The sequence below is a fragment of the Chelonoidis abingdonii genome, chromosome 2, assembly GCF_003597395.2.
Source record: "Chelonoidis abingdonii isolate Lonesome George chromosome 2, CheloAbing_2.0, whole genome shotgun sequence".
NCBI classification, from domain to species: domain Eukaryota; kingdom Metazoa; phylum Chordata; order Testudines; family Testudinidae; genus Chelonoidis; species Chelonoidis abingdonii.
Genome location: NC_133770.1, coordinates 263,231,145 through 263,248,644, shown reverse-complemented (window position 1 = coordinate 263,248,644; position 17,500 = coordinate 263,231,145). Strand labels below are relative to the sequence as shown.

The 17,500-nt window shown below is 41.9% G+C and overlaps 1 protein-coding gene across 5 annotated transcripts in view; it reads left to right on the top strand.

Annotated features, from left to right (window-relative positions):
• The first annotated feature begins 465 nt into the window (after positions 1–465).
• Positions 466–17,500, top strand: part of ANKRD46 (ankyrin repeat domain 46) — a 28,291-nt gene continuing 11,256 nt past the window's right edge. The window contains exons 1-4 of one of the 5 annotated variants that reach the window (XM_075063138.1): positions 471–517; positions 8,637–8,808; positions 15,119–15,162; positions 15,959–16,059. The gene's annotated coding sequence lies outside the window, so the exon portion shown is untranslated. Of the gene's footprint in view, positions 518–5,085; positions 5,144–8,636; positions 8,809–15,118; positions 15,163–15,958; positions 16,060–17,500 lie in introns of those variants that run through there. The other 4 variants (XM_032801561.1, XM_032801568.2, XM_032801584.2 and 1 more) reach the window with 4 other exon arrangements.

The following is a 17,500-nucleotide window of genomic DNA, read 5'->3' as shown; positions in this document are numbered from 1 at the left end:
CCGACATCACTGAAATGAATGCACTGACATTGTTATAAAAAACAACAGCTGTATAAGGAAGCGAGTCTACGTTCATACTTTTCAAATCTATTATACTTTTTTCAGCTACATATGCTGTATATGCTTCTAAAGTGTGTAGTAATGTTTTAATTTGGCAACACTGCATGTAACTAGTTCACAAAACGGAGGGGCAGGGGGGGTGTTGGGAAATCCCTGCAACTGTATAATGGAATCCGCTTCAAGCCAAGCGGTCCGGCAGCCCCGCCAGCTCCTGCACCCACGCGGGGCTGCAGTCTCCCCGCAGGGCAGGGCCGCAGCCGGCTGCCCTAGCGCTCCGCTGTGGTCATGGGCCCCTGGCGCCGACTGCCCCGCAACTGGCCCAGGCGCTTAGCACCGCGGCCAGGGAGCCCCGTGAGCGGTGCAGGCGGCCTCCGACCAGCAGGTGGCGCGGCCTCCGGCCCGGCCCGGCTGCATGTGAGTCCCAAGAAGCAGGCCAGCGCGGCGCGGCGGGACTCAGGTATCGGGACGGGCAGCGGGAGGACCTGGGCCCGGCGGCGGGGGTCGGAGCCAGGCAAGGCCCGCGGGAGGGGATCTGGCGCGGGGCCCGCTCCTTGCTGAGTGCCCAGTCGGGGGGCAGCCGGGCCTGGTTGGGCACCGGGCGGGCAGCCTGACCCCGGCGCGCCGAGACTGGGCCCTGACGCCGCCCGGTGCTGCGGGAGCTGCCACCCCCACCCCCACCCTAGCGGGGGGAGACGGCAGGGCCTGTCCTGGATGCCGGGCTTAGGCCGCTGCGTAGCACAGGCCCGCCGAGCGGGGCTCTGAGCGATTCCTGTCCAGGGCCAGGCCAGCGGAGTTACAGGAGATGCGGGCCAGAAACCCTCCTGCGTTCAGGGCTCGGGTTGTGCCTGCCCTTTGGCTGGTAATCGCCTTGTGGCAAAGCCTGGCTCAACGATGGCTCGTGTAAAGCCCCGTGCCCACCCTGGTCCAGGACAAGCAACAGTGTATAAATAGTGTAGCCCGAATTAATCCCAGGTACAGGGGAGGAGGAGCGGGGTTGTGCATTCCGAGTAATGTTGAAAAACAGCTGTGATACTGGCTAGGCAACTAGGTAGGTTCCCAATGTGATGTGGTGGCACACAATTAATGCTGTGCTGAGCCACGTACACAGGGGTATAACTGACTCTAGTTTTTAGCACCCTCCCCCCCCCCCCCACAAATTGATCTCCACAAAATTGTCATGAAGATGTGAGAAGACTAAAAATAGCTAACTGCATAGATGTAACTGTCTGCAAATACTTGAAATGTCACTATGAAGTCACAGGAGGGGCCCTTTGAAATGATGAAGGGTTAGGAAAACTAGAAGAGAAGGAAAGTGAGAAAAAAAATTCTCCACCTTACAGTCCAACTTTGACTTACAAAGAAAGAGGAGCAGATTTATAAATATGTACAACTTGACTAAATACCTAAAAGGAGTGTGAGAGATGTAAACATGTACAAGAACATTAACCATGTAAAAAACACTAAGTAGGCAGAGGAGTTCCCTTTTTGTTCCACCAAAATGTAACTAAGAATAATGGGGTAGAATTAAGAAAATGTGGTCTGTGAGGAAAAACTTTTGAACAGTGAGATGATCTGTTAGACTGAAATAGTCTTTGAAAAGAAATAGTAGACATCTCATTTTAAAAGGTACTGCCATTTATAGTTTGTATTGTGGTAGCACCGAGAAGCTCCAGTCGAGATTGGGGTTCACTTGTGCTGCATACTAAGGGCTTGTCTACACATACAGCACTGTAGCAGCGCAGCTATAGCACTTAATGAAGATGCTACTTACATCCCTGTGGGCATAGGTATTCCACCTCAAGTGGCAGTAACTATGTCAACAGGAGACCTCCTATCGACATAGGGCTGTCTCCACCAGGAGGTCGGTTGGTATAACTAGAGCCCTGCACAGATAAAAAGTTTGTATCCACGTCCAGTCAGCAAACATGGTCTGCACATATCTGCAGATGTGGATATAAAGCGGCTATCTGCAGATTTGCAGAGCTCTAGATATAAAATTTGGATCCACATCCATCCGCGATGCGGAAACAGATGCAGATATCTGCTGATATAAAGGGGGTATCAGCAAATTTTCAGGGCTGTAGATATAACTGTCACTAAGGGGTGTGGATTTTCCACACCCCTGAGCGATATATTTATACTGACATAAATCTGTGATGTAGACCAAACCTAATATAGTTTTAGTTCTGTGCTTTGTTGTTTTTAAATTACAAACCAGTAAGTTTGGAATGGTGTCCCTAGCTTCTGTTTGCCAGAAGCTGGGAATGAGCAACAGGGGATGGATCACTTGATGGTTACCTTTTTATTCATTCCCTCTGGGGCACCTGGCATTGGCCACTGTCGGAAGACAGGATACTGGGCTAGATGGATCTTTGGCCTGACCCAATAGGGCCATCTTATGTTCTCAAGTTTTATTAAACGGCTGTATGTTCTATATTTTTAATAAGCTATGAAAGTAGTGCAGTGTTTGCAACTCAAATATTACAGAATCATGCTAGGGCATGAGCATCAAAAAGTGAAACTGACTGGATGCTCACTTTGTGAGTTGAAGAGAAAGGTGTATTGGGGGAGAAAACCAACCACACGAACGGTGAAAGGTTTAAATTTTAATTTTTGTAATAGCCTAAAATCATATTAGCTAGCTATACAGGCATAGATTTTAAAATAGTTTTTAATCTAATACATACAGTAGGGAACAGTCCTGCACTGGCAGAGGAATGATTAGATGACTGAAGAAGTCTTTTACTTGTAAATTCAGTGGGCTAAATTCTGTTATATTCTGCAGCCTTTTTACACTGCCAGAGCAACATAAAGGGCAGCCCCAGCCACCAGAGAATACTCCTGGTGTAAGGTTTTTTTTCTTCAGTGCCACAGGACTGCCAGAATAGAGCTATGCTGCTCCCTCCTCACAGCCCCCATGGGGTGCAGCAGATGAGGCCAGAGTACGCTATATAGTTACGGCTGTTCTTGGCTGTGGAACAGCTCCTAGAGGACTGTCGCATTTGAGCGTAATTTAGAGCTACCTTCTGGCAGTTGTAGCTCAAGAGCAATGGAGAGTCTGCCCACTGATTTTAATAGCTTTGAGCACTATCTTCACATCACTAAGGAGTTGTCTATACAAGAAAGTGGGCCAGAATAAGTTATTCTGCAATAGGACCCTGTATGGATACTTACTCCAGAATAAGAATGTTCATACGGAGAGTGTCATGGTACAATTCCCCACTCTGAAGCTTAGCATCGAAAAGATGGGGTACCAGCATGAATTCCTCTAAGCTAATTACCAGCTTAGAAGCTGTAGCGCTGCCACCAACCAGGAATTCCAGTGCCTGGTACACTCTGGTCCCCTCCAAAATCTTGCCCGGGGAACCCCAAGACCCAGACCCTCTGGATCTAAACACAGGGAAAGTAAACCCTTTCCCCCACCGTTGCCTCTCCCAGGCTTCTCCTCCCTGCGTTACCCTGGAAGATCACTGTGTGATTCAAACTCCTTGAATCCTAAACAGGGAGGAAAATTCACCTTCCTCCCTCCTTCTCTTTCCCCCTCCCAGAGAGAGAAAGTAATCCTGACATAGAGAGAAATTAGCCTCTCTCTCCCCCTTCCCTCCTTTCTCCCCACCAATTCCCTGGCGAATCCAGACCCCATCCCCTGGGGTCTCACTCCAGAATAAAAAAACAATCAGGTTCTTAAACAAGAAACTTTTAATTAAAGAGAGAAAAACAGTAAAAATTATCTTTGTAAATTTAAAATGGAATAGGTACAGAGTCTTTCAGCTATAGGCACTGGGAATACCCTCCCAGCCTAAGTATTCAAATACAAATTAAAATCCCAAATACACCATTGCAAATCAAGAGAAAACAAAACATAAGACTAACTCGCCTATCTACCTAGTACTACTATTCGGAACTCTATTAAGAGGCCTAGGATCGGGAGAGATGAGAAAACCTGGTTTTGCAGAAACTTCCCTCCCTCAAGATTTGAAAGTATCCTGTCTCCTGATTGGTCCTCTGGTCAGGTGACAGCCAGGCTTACTGAACTTGTTAACCCTTTATAGTCAAAGAGATATAAAGTACTTCTGTGCTATTAACTTTTCTTGTCTGTTTATGACAGAGAGTTATTCCAGAATAGCTATGTGCTTTAAATGCACGCCCGTTCTTATACTGGAATAATTTCCCCATGTAGACAAACCTGAAATCTTTCTCAGTGGGAGTTCACTGTAGTGTCTTTTTTTTCCATTTCTTCCCTTGAAAGGTGCCTTCCACCTTTTAACTATTTTAATACCAAAATAAACAACATGGCTGTATTTTGTTTTGGGTTGTTTTCCTACCATGTAATGCTATTTTTATTCACTAGAATATTTTGGCAGCTTGTCTTCCAACATTTTCTAAAATCTTGTGTGGATTGTGAGGGACTAGTAATATATCAAAACAAGTTGTGAGAAAGTCTAATATTTTTGTTCAGCAGCACTAAGAAGGATCAATTAAAAGTTTTTAAGTGATGCTTACTATGAGCACTGCTCTTTAGCCTGAAAGACAGAAAAGAGGCTAACACAACGAGAAGGAAAAGAGATGCTATGGGAAGGCTCTAAAAGGTATAATAAAGAACCTGAAGGAAAAATTGCAGCAACCGACATTCTTAATGACATTGTGATGTGACTGTATGTGGTCACAATAGCTCTAAGTGCTGTGACCCTTTATTTTTTTTTGTAGAGTTTCTGACCGCTCTTTCTCATGGTATTGTGAATTGCCTCTCAAGGCATTTTTAGGAAATCTGGGTATTGCTGTTCATTCTTTTGGGCACTAGTCTTCACTGTAAAAACAAAGTGTTTTTTAAATAATAATTAGCTTTGGAGAAGAGTTACTTGGTATTAAACATCTACATAAAATAAGACCACGTAATGCTATGATGGAATTGAAAGAAAAAAGATATTTGAAGAAAGGCTTTAGTTTTGCAAAATGTGAAAATTACAATTTTAGTGTTCTCTAATTAGTTTTAAAGCTTCATTTTTCTGATGCAACTGCTATTTATGTCAGTTCCTGTCCTGAAAATCTTACAGTCCAAGACCCCAATCCTACATATATTTATGTAAGTGCTTAACTTTACGCTTTTATGTCAGTAGGACTACTCCTGTGTACAGTTAAACATGTGTAATTGTTGGCAGGGTCTGGCTTAAGAAGACAAATTGCATATCAAATGTGGTGGGAGAAGGACTCAATCAAATATATACTTTTTTTTTTAAAAAAAGCTAGCTTTTAAAGTTATTTTTAAGATCAGGTAAAATATCAGTTATTCCCATTTGCCTGTTGGTCTCACCATTATTAATTGCCTGACCTTTTTGGTATTGTGACAGAAGTGCTTTGATAGCAGCATACGCTCAACATCTGCAGATACTGCAGTTTGATTAGTGTTTTTGTTTTGCCAGGATTTGCTGTCCTTTCTGAACCTTTGATTTTTTTATGTAATTTACTGAATGTGTTGAATAACTAGATAGGAGAAAAACCAAAACTAAATAATGAAAACTGCTGGCTAAATGAATGCACAGGAGCATTTACTTTTTAGAGAGAAAAATGTTACCATATTATTTTAAAGTTAAGTGCCCCTAGTATGTGGCCATTGGGTTCATTACTGGTTGAGTGAGTTTTGATTAAACAACTTGCAGCTCACTTTTAAGTATAATTGAATTCTTTTACTAAATATTCTTACTCCCATGGAAGAAAGTATGACTTCAGTTTAGTAAAGAATGGTGAGGCCATTCCAGAAAGGCTCTGACGTTAAAATGATTGTTTACATTTTTATTTGGCTTTTTAATAGATGCGACTTAGGATGCAATCATGTCATTTGAGTTTAAAAAATCCATCATGAATACAAACATTTGAAAGTCAGGGCAATCACAATCCACTGGCAAGTGGGACATTTTGGCTGGTGAGTATGGCGCCCAAAGGTATCAGTTTTTCCAGAATTTCAGCTTTATTTAAAAAAAAAAAAAAAAGTTTCTGCCTCTTACAGTTGTGAACATAACCATCTATTGTGAATTGAATGTAAGTTGATTGATGCACAGTGTTGTTTTCCTGAGTTTTCACAAATTTACCAAGCTGCAGAGTAGAATTAAAAGACTCTGGTCAGTGTCGTTGTTATTGAAAATCTTGTAAACAGCAGTGTTAACTCTCAAGAAACATGTCAAATTCCTATTTCTCCTGCCTCAAAAAAACTATATCGTCATCACCAGAGACACCTAAGGACAGAGAAAGCAAAAAAAAAAAAAAAAAAGCAGCAGCTAGGGCAAGGGTTGAGTAGCCGAAATCCTTCTGATAGATCCAGAGGTTCGTCAGGGAAGGAGACAAAATTCCTTCAAACTTCCAGCATATAGGGGATGGAGCTTCAGATTGATCCAATACCTCCTAGTCAGCAGGTGATTATAAAAGATGGAATACCTTGTTAGAAATCCCCACACCCTCACTAGCATCTGGGGCTTTGTAGGGCAGCTCGGCCGCGGTTTGTCCCTCAGCGGGGCTGTGGGGTATCCCACTGCCTCGCTACCAATAGTCTTAAGCCCGGCCCTAGGTCAGGGTGGGGCAACAAATGCTGAGTCCGTATGCTCAGGCCCTCAGGCAGGGCTGAGTGGAACTAGTCTTAAACCCAGCCCTAGGTCAGGGCGGGGCAACAAATGCTGAGTCAGTAATAGTAGGTCTCAGCCCCCTCAGACCAGGGAAAAAGGGAGTCTGCCACCCCTGGAGGGGTGGCAGGGGGGACGTAGACCCTCCCACTCCACTGTGTCCCAGCCCAGGGCCCTAGCGGTGGCAGACACTTGCTGCTGTCAGTGGGGATCCTGGCCACAACGCACTGACATTGGCTCTGGCAGTGCTACAGCCAGACCGGGGTCGGCTGCCCCCAGGCTACTTCCACTCTCCCCCGAGTTGTCGTAGCGTCACCAGCAGTCTCAAACACCATCAGCTTCTCTGGGTAAGTGTTCGAGGGTGGGCTCAGCAGCTCCTCGGGGTAGCGGGCGCGAGGCAGGCTTGGCCAGTCGTCCTAGGGGTAATGGGCGTGAGGCAGACTCCGCCAGTCGTCCTCGGGGTAGCGGGCGCGAGGCAGGCATGGTTGGCCGGGTGTGAGCTCCAGCTGGCAGAGGCCGCAGACGTCTGGTCCCGGCAGTGGCTGGGCTCCTATTGAGCTCTGCAGGTCAGTTTTTATACTTCCGGGTCTGCGCCGTGACTTCTGAGGGGCGGGCGCAGGACCCAGCGGCTCCGCCCACAGCGGGGTTGGGGAAGGTTTGTCCCTCAGAGGGGCGGTGGGGTATCCCACCGCCTCGCTACAGGCTTCTTTCCAGAGCCCTGCCCTTCGACTTTATTAGTAAGGCCACCCCTTTGTCTTTTTTATTTACCTTTGGCTCTTAGACGTCTGGTAAACTTTTTGAGTTCTGGGTATCTCATCACAAAAACCATTATGACAGCTCGTACTAATTGGTACACATGTTGTGACTCTGATACCGTGGTGTATAAATGCATGTAATTGGCCATCTCAGCAGAGTGGCTAAGGACTCTTTGTCGCTTTTTAAGGATTGAATGCCTGTTCAGTCTTGCAGGTTGTCTCTCCTGACTCAGAGTTGAAGCACACTGTTGGGTGGGGAAGTTGCTATGCAATTGGCCTTGTTTCTGTTTTGAGGACAAGTAGATTTCAGTTTTAATTCACTCAGCTTGGCATTTTCTCTGAGTTATAAACTATAAATACAAGGAAACAAAAGTGAATTGCCTACAGTTTTATTTAAACTTTAGAATCATTAAAAGTTTATTTTAAAAAGGCATGGGATAGCACAGTAGTCTAGAAGTGATGCAGAACTCTACTATGTGGGCATCGGAGATGTGTACCTTCAACTCAGTCCCCTCATTCCTGGGCCAGCAGGTCTGGAAGTATATTCAGGTGTCTCCTGATCCTTCCTATCTGCTGATTCACTCTCCCTCCCCCACAAATTAATCCTTCTAGGAGCAATGTTGGCAGACTCCAGTAGGAACTGTTTACTTGTTTACATGGGGGAAAAGACAAGCCTAGCTGTAGCAGGTAATTATTCTAGACTAATGTCCACACGGGGGAGTTATAATGACATAGCTAAAGCAGTGTCTGTGTTCGTCAGTTTCCGTGTGTATACAAGCACTGTGTTAGGCAGAAGAGGCAGGAATGCTCATGGTGGTAGAGCTGAGGGCAACTGCCACTCTCTGTTGAAAACAAAAGTAATTGAAACAATTGTCTCAAATTTTGGGATCCATGGTTTGCACAGCTTTTGAGGAGGCAGTTTAGTTAGCAGAAATTAAAGTACACAGTGAACAGTGTAGTTAAGGTCTGTGTATATAGAGTGCTCCTGCTATAACCTGATGACTGGAAACTTTTTTGTTTTTGTTTTGTGTTCCTTAGCAACTTCTTGGATGGATGATTCTTTTGGAAGCAGTTAAGATGGGAAATTTGGGCAAATAGCTGTATTTATAATCCTGTTGAACAGGTTATGGGTGAGTCCCTCTAGCCTGAAGAACAGTAATTGGTTTTTTTTGTTTTAGCTTTTAATTTTTTTCTTTACTGATTTTTCTAGAAAAATACAAAAACACCAAAAATAATACTGAATGAAGAAGACATTTACATTTCTTCAACATTCATCATTACTGACGTCAGGAAAAAGGAATTTAAATACCAGATTATTGCTTTATGAGTTTAGCTACTATTTTTAAAATTTTGACACAAGAAAGGATCAGTGCTTAGCATCGGTATGTACTCATTAGAAATGTAGCCTAAAAATGTTGTGCCATTGCATCATTTCATGCCACTTGATGTGTCCTGTCCTTGCATAACATGATGTGCTGAAAGTATTTTAAATAACATTTTACTGACAGAGACTTACCCACTTCTTAACAGATGTTCTATTTCAATCCATCACGTATTTAGCTATGATAAACTGATTCCACTGTCGGAAGTCTAATAAAGATCATGCGTGTGCCTGTCCTGTTGCATAGTAAGAGCCATAAATCTGATGGTGTCAATTTCACGATCTTCACTATTGGCAAATAAGCATATTAGCGATAAGGACCGACTGTGAACAAGCATAGCAATGTGTTTTTAATATTTTAAAAGTTTTTACTGAATAGCATACACTGTAGATATATAGTGCACAAAATTAAGAAGGCTCTGCTAACCTAGATTTCCCCAAGCTGACCTAACTCTCTCTCTTAGCCATTGTATGGGACTGAGGCCTTGGCTACATTGGCACTTTACAGCGCTGCAACTTTCGCGCTCAGGGGTGTGAAAAAACACCCCCCTGAGCGCTGCAAGATACAGCACTGTAAAGTGTCAGTGTAATCAGGGCGGCAGCACTGGGAGCGCGGCTCCCAGCGCTGCATGCTACACCTGTAAGGGATGTGGTTTGCGTGCAGTGCTGGGAGAGCTCTCTCCCAGCGCTGCCGCTCTGACTACACTCACACTTCAAAGCGCTGCCGCGGCAGTGCTCCCGCAGCGCTGCCGCGGCAGCACTTTGAAATTTCTAGTGTAGCCAAGCCCTGAATGTTGTAAGTCCCAGTGAGAACACTGAAACCATGCGTGACCATATTTCCCAAAGGGAAAATGGGACACTGCACGAAGCTAGCCCAAGCCACTCATCTGCACCCTCCCCGTACGGGGTTGGCCTGAGCTGCTCACACGAGCCCTGCTTCCCACTCCCTGGATGGGGCTGGCGTCACTGCTCGCCCAAGCCCTAGCTGTCACGTGAGGCCTGACCCGCCACACGCAGGCTTGACATCTCTGCCCCCCCGCACCCCTGACTCCTCCACATGTTCCTCTGCATCCTCTTTTTTTGACAAAAGTGGGCATTTGTCCCATTTTTTCTGAAAAAGTCAGGACAGCCGTGACAGGGGTTAAAAAAGGGACTATCCTGACCAAAACAAAACGTATGGTTACCCTACTGAAACCTTATGAAAGAGCCCACGGAGGTTAAATATATGGGCAGGAGATTTAACCTAGAAAAATGTAAGCACAAATGTTCAAAGAGAGGTGCAAGGTAAGGCGTAACCCTAGATAATGTCAAGTGATAGACAAGAAAGGGAAGGAAAAGGCAGTATAGTAATATAAACTTCATGTGGCTTACTGGTTTGTAATGTGTATATCTTAATTTGCTGAACAACACTATGCCAGATGTACCCATGACATTCAATTCTATGTCTCTGAAAGACAGTAAGTCTCTCCATTTTAGTAACCTCAAGGTATTGAAGCTGTTGACGGAATGTGAACTGTTCTTCTGTAAACAGGCAGAAGTAATCTGGGTGGTTTGAAGGAAAGTGATCTTATCTCGAGATCCATAGCCCAAGTCCAAGCCTCTAATATCAGTAGAATAGGGATCAAAGACCAGACAGGATAACCATCTTTAGCATAAGTGATGAGAGATGTTTTAGGACCAAAGTTCATGGACCATACACTCTATTTTTAGTGGTTAACAGATGGGACAGAGTTTTGTAACTGTGCTGCAAAACTTATCTCTAGCTTTTTCAAGTTATTTTGGATTTCAGAATCCCCTTTTGTCCCCCTAATAATTTAAGCTCTTACTTGCAAGTTTTCTTTCAAGAAAACAACAGCCACAGAAACAAGCAATAAGAAATAGTGAAGGGTTATATGCTGTTTGCTGCAGCCGAATGTGAATTCAGCAGGTCGCATGGTGGCACCATTCATCCACATACAAACAGCAATTTGAGAATAATTCACTTATTAAAGAATTGATTTCTGATGGACAGTTGCTCGCTGGCACTTGTCTCCTATTGCGTAAGAATCTTTTAGGAGCTGCAGCAAATTCAAACTGAAATATATCATCAAGAGCTAAAAATAATCATCAGTAGCTTTTAAACAAAAAATGTTGCACTGACCTTGAACTAACTACTGGAAGTCCTTCATGTTTAGCATTCCTGCAGTATACCAGTGGAAAGAGAATGTGCTTGAAGGTTTCTGAGCAGGAACATATTTATACTTATGAAGAGTGTGATTCAGTAACTTCCCATAGAGACAGAAGTATTAGAACTTATGGCATTAGCCAGCAAATATTGTTTCAACTTCTATATTGAGATTAAATATATATATTCAGTTTCCTTCAGTTATTGTGTCCACTTTGGATGAGACAATTGCAGTGAATTAAGTCTGCAAATAATTTGAATAGGTACATTCAACATCACTGTAAATTATGCTCCTCACTGCAAGCTCCCTGTCCAAAGTATAAAAATGGGCCAGGTTCAGGAAGGGTTTTTAAAGGCATCTATTAAATAGTGAAATATTCTGAAACAAATTCTATCTGTAAAAATACTTTGGTTCAACTGATCTGCATATATGTAGTGGTTAGGGGAAATGTTTGTGAATCCCCTCATCTGTAAAGCTGTGGTGTAAAGTAACATTCTTTTCTGCAACAGAGCAAGATCTGAAAATTTCGTTTTGGGTTGGGGGGTGGAGGTACAGCACATTCATTATACTGTACTGGGAGGCAGTGTCCTCTGGTGGCTAGAGCAGCAGATAGAAATAAGAAATCTGGTTCTGTCCCTGGCTCTGCCACTAACTGACATGCTGAGTGAGCTTAGCTAAGACACATTCACTTGCTGTTCCTCTGTTTACCCACATGAGGTAATTATACTTACCGCCTTTGTAAAGCACTTTGCAATCTATAGATGAAAAGTGCTGTATGAGTAGGGTGACCAGATGGGACTGTCCGTTTAAAAACTGTCCCGTTTTTGGGGACTTTTTCTTATTTAGGTGCCTATTACCCCCCACCCCCGTCCCGTTTTTTCACAGTTGCTATCTGGTCACCGTGTATATGAGAGCTGGGTAATATTATATGCCAAAGTTTTTCTCAGGGTATGGTTATTATTAAAGTCAGGATAGTATAGCTATAAATCTTGCACACTTCTGTTTAATATTGTTGAAGGAAAATGGGAATTATTTCCTCCAACACTGGTATCTTGCTGACTGGAAGATTCCAGATCTAAAACTGGATTTTCAGGTCCCAGTTAGTGGAAAGGATTCAACATTTGAGTCTCCTTAGTGTGCAGCAAATGACAGGTAGCGCTGCTTTTGCACTGCCACCAACTCATACATCCCATCTGAGAAAACACAAAATGATAGCAGGCCATTGAAAATTATCTCTGTGCTCCCTGGATATAGTGTGCCAACACCATGGAAAGCAAAACTCTTGGGGAAAATAGCTAAAGGCAGGAGGAGGGGAAAATGCCAGATGCTGCAGGTTAGTAGATCTGTATAAATTTGTTAGTCTCTAAGGTGCCACAAGTACTCCTGTTAGTCTCTAAGATACCACAGGATTCTTTGCTGCTTTTACAGATCCAGACTAACACGGATACCCCTCTGATACTTGACAAGCACTCCTGTGCTTTTTGCGGATACAGACTAACACGGCTGCTACTCTGAGATCTGTATATTGTGAACTCTGTATTTGAGAGGTGTTCAGAGCCCTCCGTGGGATTGGTTCTGGCTACCTGAGAGGTTGCCTTCCACAGCAGCTCCATTTCACTGAAGCAGTGAAACCACAATCCAGTGGGGGAGGGAGAGAGTGAGTGCAGGATACAGCTCTTTCAGAGGAGCTGAATGTAAACGATGGAATTCTCTCCCTAAGCAAAAATGACTATAGACCTTATCATTTTCAGAACTAAATGCAAAACTTATTTATTCAACTTAAGTTTCCCTCAATTTTCTCATACCAAAGAAATCCACACACAAACATATCCTGTAAATTAATCGAGTAATTTCTCCTACATGCTAGGGTGGAAGGGGGAGAGGGAGCTATTTGTTTCTATTTTTAAATACTTGAGAGGTACTCATATACAGCAGTGATGGAGGAGGAGTCATACAAGTACTTGGAGAGTGTGTTTTTCTCTTATGGATAAAATTACATCATTTTAGTTTTATTTTTATCTTGCACATGTAAATAGGGCTTATTCTTGTCTCGCTGTATTTTTACATGCAATCCCAGTTGAACAGGAAACCTCACTTTCAGAGGATATGGGCAAACTGCTTAAGATGGATGCTTTGTTACCTTAAAAAAAAAGGAGAGGCTATGCAAGCCAGTGTCAATTAAATAGTCTAAAAGTGTATGACAAAAGAGTGGAAGATTATATGCAATTAAGGAGTTGATGAATGTAGAGCTTATATGTAAACTGTGTACCTCTTACATTAACCTCTCCATATTCTCCATCACAGTGCATTGACTTGTTGACATATCCTAAATATCCCATTGCTGCTAGTCAGAATATCACCAGTGGTAACTCACAGGCATTTTGGCTCTGGGAGTCAGAAATAGTTATTAATGTTGGGAAGTCTCATTTACTGGTAACATGTCATTGCATCCTATTGATCGATTTATTTGTTTATTTATTTATAGGGCAAAGGTAGTAATGGTTACTCTCATTCATTTTCTGAGAGATGGCAGGAGTGTTCCTAGTTTTTTGTTTTTGTTGTGTTTTTTTTTTTGTGTGTGTGTGTGTTTTTACTGATACATTATGGGTGGCACTGACTGGGTGACTAAAAGATTTTGGCCAGTCATAACTAGAGATCCTAGTTTTATGTGATTAAAAAAACCCAACATTCTCTGATTTTAAAAAACCATAAAAATCTGTGTTTTTCCACAATTAGAATGGATGCTGAATTTTAGTTTCCCTAGCCATAATATGAATAGCTATCTGTTGAACACAATGTTTTATTGGTATACATTAGAACACCATTTATCCAAGCCTTCATTATCCAGCTCTCCATGTTAACCAAACCACCAGCTGCCTGGAGCTGATCGTCCGAGCCCTGCCACTATCAGACCCGGGCAGCTGATGGTTCAGTTAACAGGTAGAGCCAGATAATGGAGGCTTGGATAAACGGGGTTCTACTGTATGTAAATTTAAAGTGTATTAAAAAATCAACAACAAGAAGGGAAGGTTGTGCGCATTAAATAAGTGACTGGTACTTTCAGTAAAATGTAGTTAATATATGTTTTTATTTTTTCACAAAATATAAAAACTAAAGATTCTCGAAAAATGCAAAATCTGCATTTTTCGGTTGCACATAGATTTCTAGGATCCCTGATCAAACAAATATCTTTGTGATGCATGTGAGAGAGAGGAAGAACCTGTCCCCATGAGTAATCCTATGTCATCAATGATCCAGCCATATCTTTGTGTCTTCACGGTATTGAGTGGTAGCTGTTTTACTTAGCTGCTCTGATTGTTACATATTGAGAAATACAAAGAGGAAAACATCCACTTGCTGCAAAATAAAATGACTCAGAGTTGGTAAATTCCAAACTTACAAGCTGTTTAAGATTTGACAAATTGTGGCTTGTAGTGTGATTGTACTTGCTAAAGAGAATTCCTCCCTTGCTGCTTCTTCAGTGTATTGTCTAAATGGGCACAAAAAAATTAAGAGAAAAAAGCTTGATTTATTAGCAGAATTACAAGCAAAATTACAGACGTCAGGCTTCTCATAAATAAATGTAAATAACTTTTACGAACATCTAATCATTTCCCCCTATGATTCCTCTTGAAAACAGAATAGTTTCATTGATGTTCCCACTGCACTAAGTCTCCCGTGGCACTGAAGAAGCAATTTATTGCATGATTCCCATTAATAGTACAAATATACTCTGTGATCACACTACTGCATTCAATGTGTATGTATTGCATAAACTTAAAATAAATTGGCATCCCCTTAACATCTTTTCTCACTTGAAATGATATCTTTGATTATTTAAAAATAGTCATTTCATATTGCTGCAACAAAATGTCAGCAACCGTACTTTTGTTATACAAGTATACTGCTTGTCTATTAGAAGATACATTTTTCAATAAATAGTGCCACATTTTTGGAACGAGTAATTCACTGAATCAAATTACATGTGTTTGTTCCAGGTGCAACAGTGGTAATTCTCACAGATATTCAGAATGCTTGTTTTACAGTATGTTTGCTGCTCAGCACTATAGTACATACCTTTCTTTTTAATTTGTCTTATACATTTGTGGTGACTGGTAGATGACGCTGTGTTTTATTTATATTTAGAGCTGTCCTCAAATTCACCTTTCTGAAACCATTTAAGGAGATTGGTGAGTACCTCAATATTTCTTCTAATCTTTTTAACAAATACTGGTAGTGGCAGAAGTAACCTTTTTGGCATATGTCCTGCATAAAATTGCAACTTCTGATCAGAGCACTAAATCCACAGTTTATATATCCAAAGTTATCAAAGGTATCTGAACAAATAAACCATCATAACTGTGCTGTATTTTGGTGGCAGAAAACTTCACTAAACCAGATGCAGTTCAAGACATGTAGTGTATTTTTTGTTTAACGTTTCTGACGTTAGGGGACTAGAAATTTTGAGAGAGAGTGTTCTGCCTTTGTTACTAGTTTGTGACAGGTAGAACCACTGGCAGAGGTTGATAGCCTGCATGTTGGAATACTGAAAACATGTTTTGTGGGCTAGAGTATGTCACTTGCGTGGTTCCTAATCCTCAAACAATGGCAAGTGGGATTTATTTTTGCTTGTTTTTATTTACTTAATGTGGAGCACTAAGGGTTTATCCTAATTCCTCTGCCTTTCAGTGTGTCTCTCTGCAGGTTTTAGTTAGTATTAGTTCTAAACCAGAATACTTCATATCCTGCTCCATGATAAACAGCTGCTTCTTCAAACACCTACACACCACAACCACCTTGGCATACTTAGTCCAGTGAGTTTTTTCTGGTCATTTGGTTGTTTCGTTAAGATCTGCATGTGAAGTACCTGGAAAACTCTAGGAGGATTTACCAGATGTACAAACAAATACACATTTAACAGAACACACAATTCTTTTTCAGAAAGTTCTGTACTGTTCTTCTAATGGAATAGTCTGTTTGTTACAGATTTGCGCTGATACACTACAAGACATTTTATTAAACAAGCTTAAGGATCCCACCAGCGTCCTGCAACATCTGAAGGCAAAATCTTATTTTCTTAAGAACAAGTGAGCTTTTATACTGTTGCTATGTTTGTGCTACTTGAAGATTTTAAAATTATTTAAGGTATATCTAGTACAGAGAGCTAATGTGAAAATTGCATCTTTTGGAGATTGGGCCTGTCAGCTTGTGGGGAAGATTAGGGTTGAAGAAGATACAGTTGTGCCACTTCAATTTTGGAAGGAAAATAGGCAAGAAAATTTAGATTGCTGTACAGGGTCAAATTGATTTAAATCACTAGTCAGGAAGACACGATGTAATCATGGATTTCTACATAAAAGTGCATTCTTGTTGGTTGTTAAAACCTTAATACATATTTTTCACAACTCAGAGATAGATGTAGGTTCTTTTTAAAACTATACGTTTTTAAAGTGATTTATTTTGAAAACTTTTCAGATTAGTTTTACAGCTATATCAGAAAATGAATGATTGTTTGGTTATTTCATTTACCAAAGGTAATTGAAGCAGATATTTATGAAGTCAATTGAGCAAAGAATCATAGTAGACTTTAAGCCGTCAGAAGGGACCATTAACGATCATCTAGCTCTGCACCTGCGGCACAATGCAGGCCACAAATCTCACCCACACCACTCCTGTTTCAAACCTATGCCTCTCGAGCCATGAAGTCCCAAATCATGGTTAAAGCTTCTGGTGCAGAGAAGCTTCCAGTAATTGACATGGGCCCAGGCCCCATGCGCAGAGGAAGGCGGAAACCCCCGCGGCTTCTGTCAATCTGCCCTTAAGCACGAAATTGTTCCCCCCGACCCAAATATGGCGATCAGCTAAAACCCTGAGCGTGTGGGCAAGACTCCACCAGCCAGACACCCAGAAGAATTCCTTATAGCTAACCCAAATCCCTACCCCATCTAGAACTGTCTCATTCAACAGATTAATATTGAGATTTTCTTGCCATGCGTGTATGAGGAGGACAACATCCCAGACAGACACCCTTTAATTGTTTATTTAACAAACCAAAAGGTATTATATCTGGCTTTTTCTTCAACAGCAAACATATATATTTACCAACAAGCCGCATACTAAATTTTTGAATTGTTAAACATCCCTGCATTTTTTAAAAATCAGGTTTGGTTTTTTGTTAAGTTCGTTAACTAAAATAGTTAAATGAAATTTTAAAAAACAAACGCATTAAATTAACTACGTCAGCCAGATCAACATGAGAAAACTTAAAATAACTGCGCTTCTGCACTACCTCAGTCTCTTCCTTCATTTTCCTGGTTTGTTCATAATCTGGAAAAGAAAACAACCTTTCCCTGCCTTTTCAGGTCCCAAACATTTCTCAATTTTAGAATGAATTAGTTCAAGCGGCAGCACTCGAGTTAAATGTTGCACTAGATATAGTAATACTTTCTTTTGCTAATCTACGCCCAGCAGAAGCGAACTATCGGCTCGTTAGATAGTGCAGATTATCTTCAACAGCCTCTATCCGAC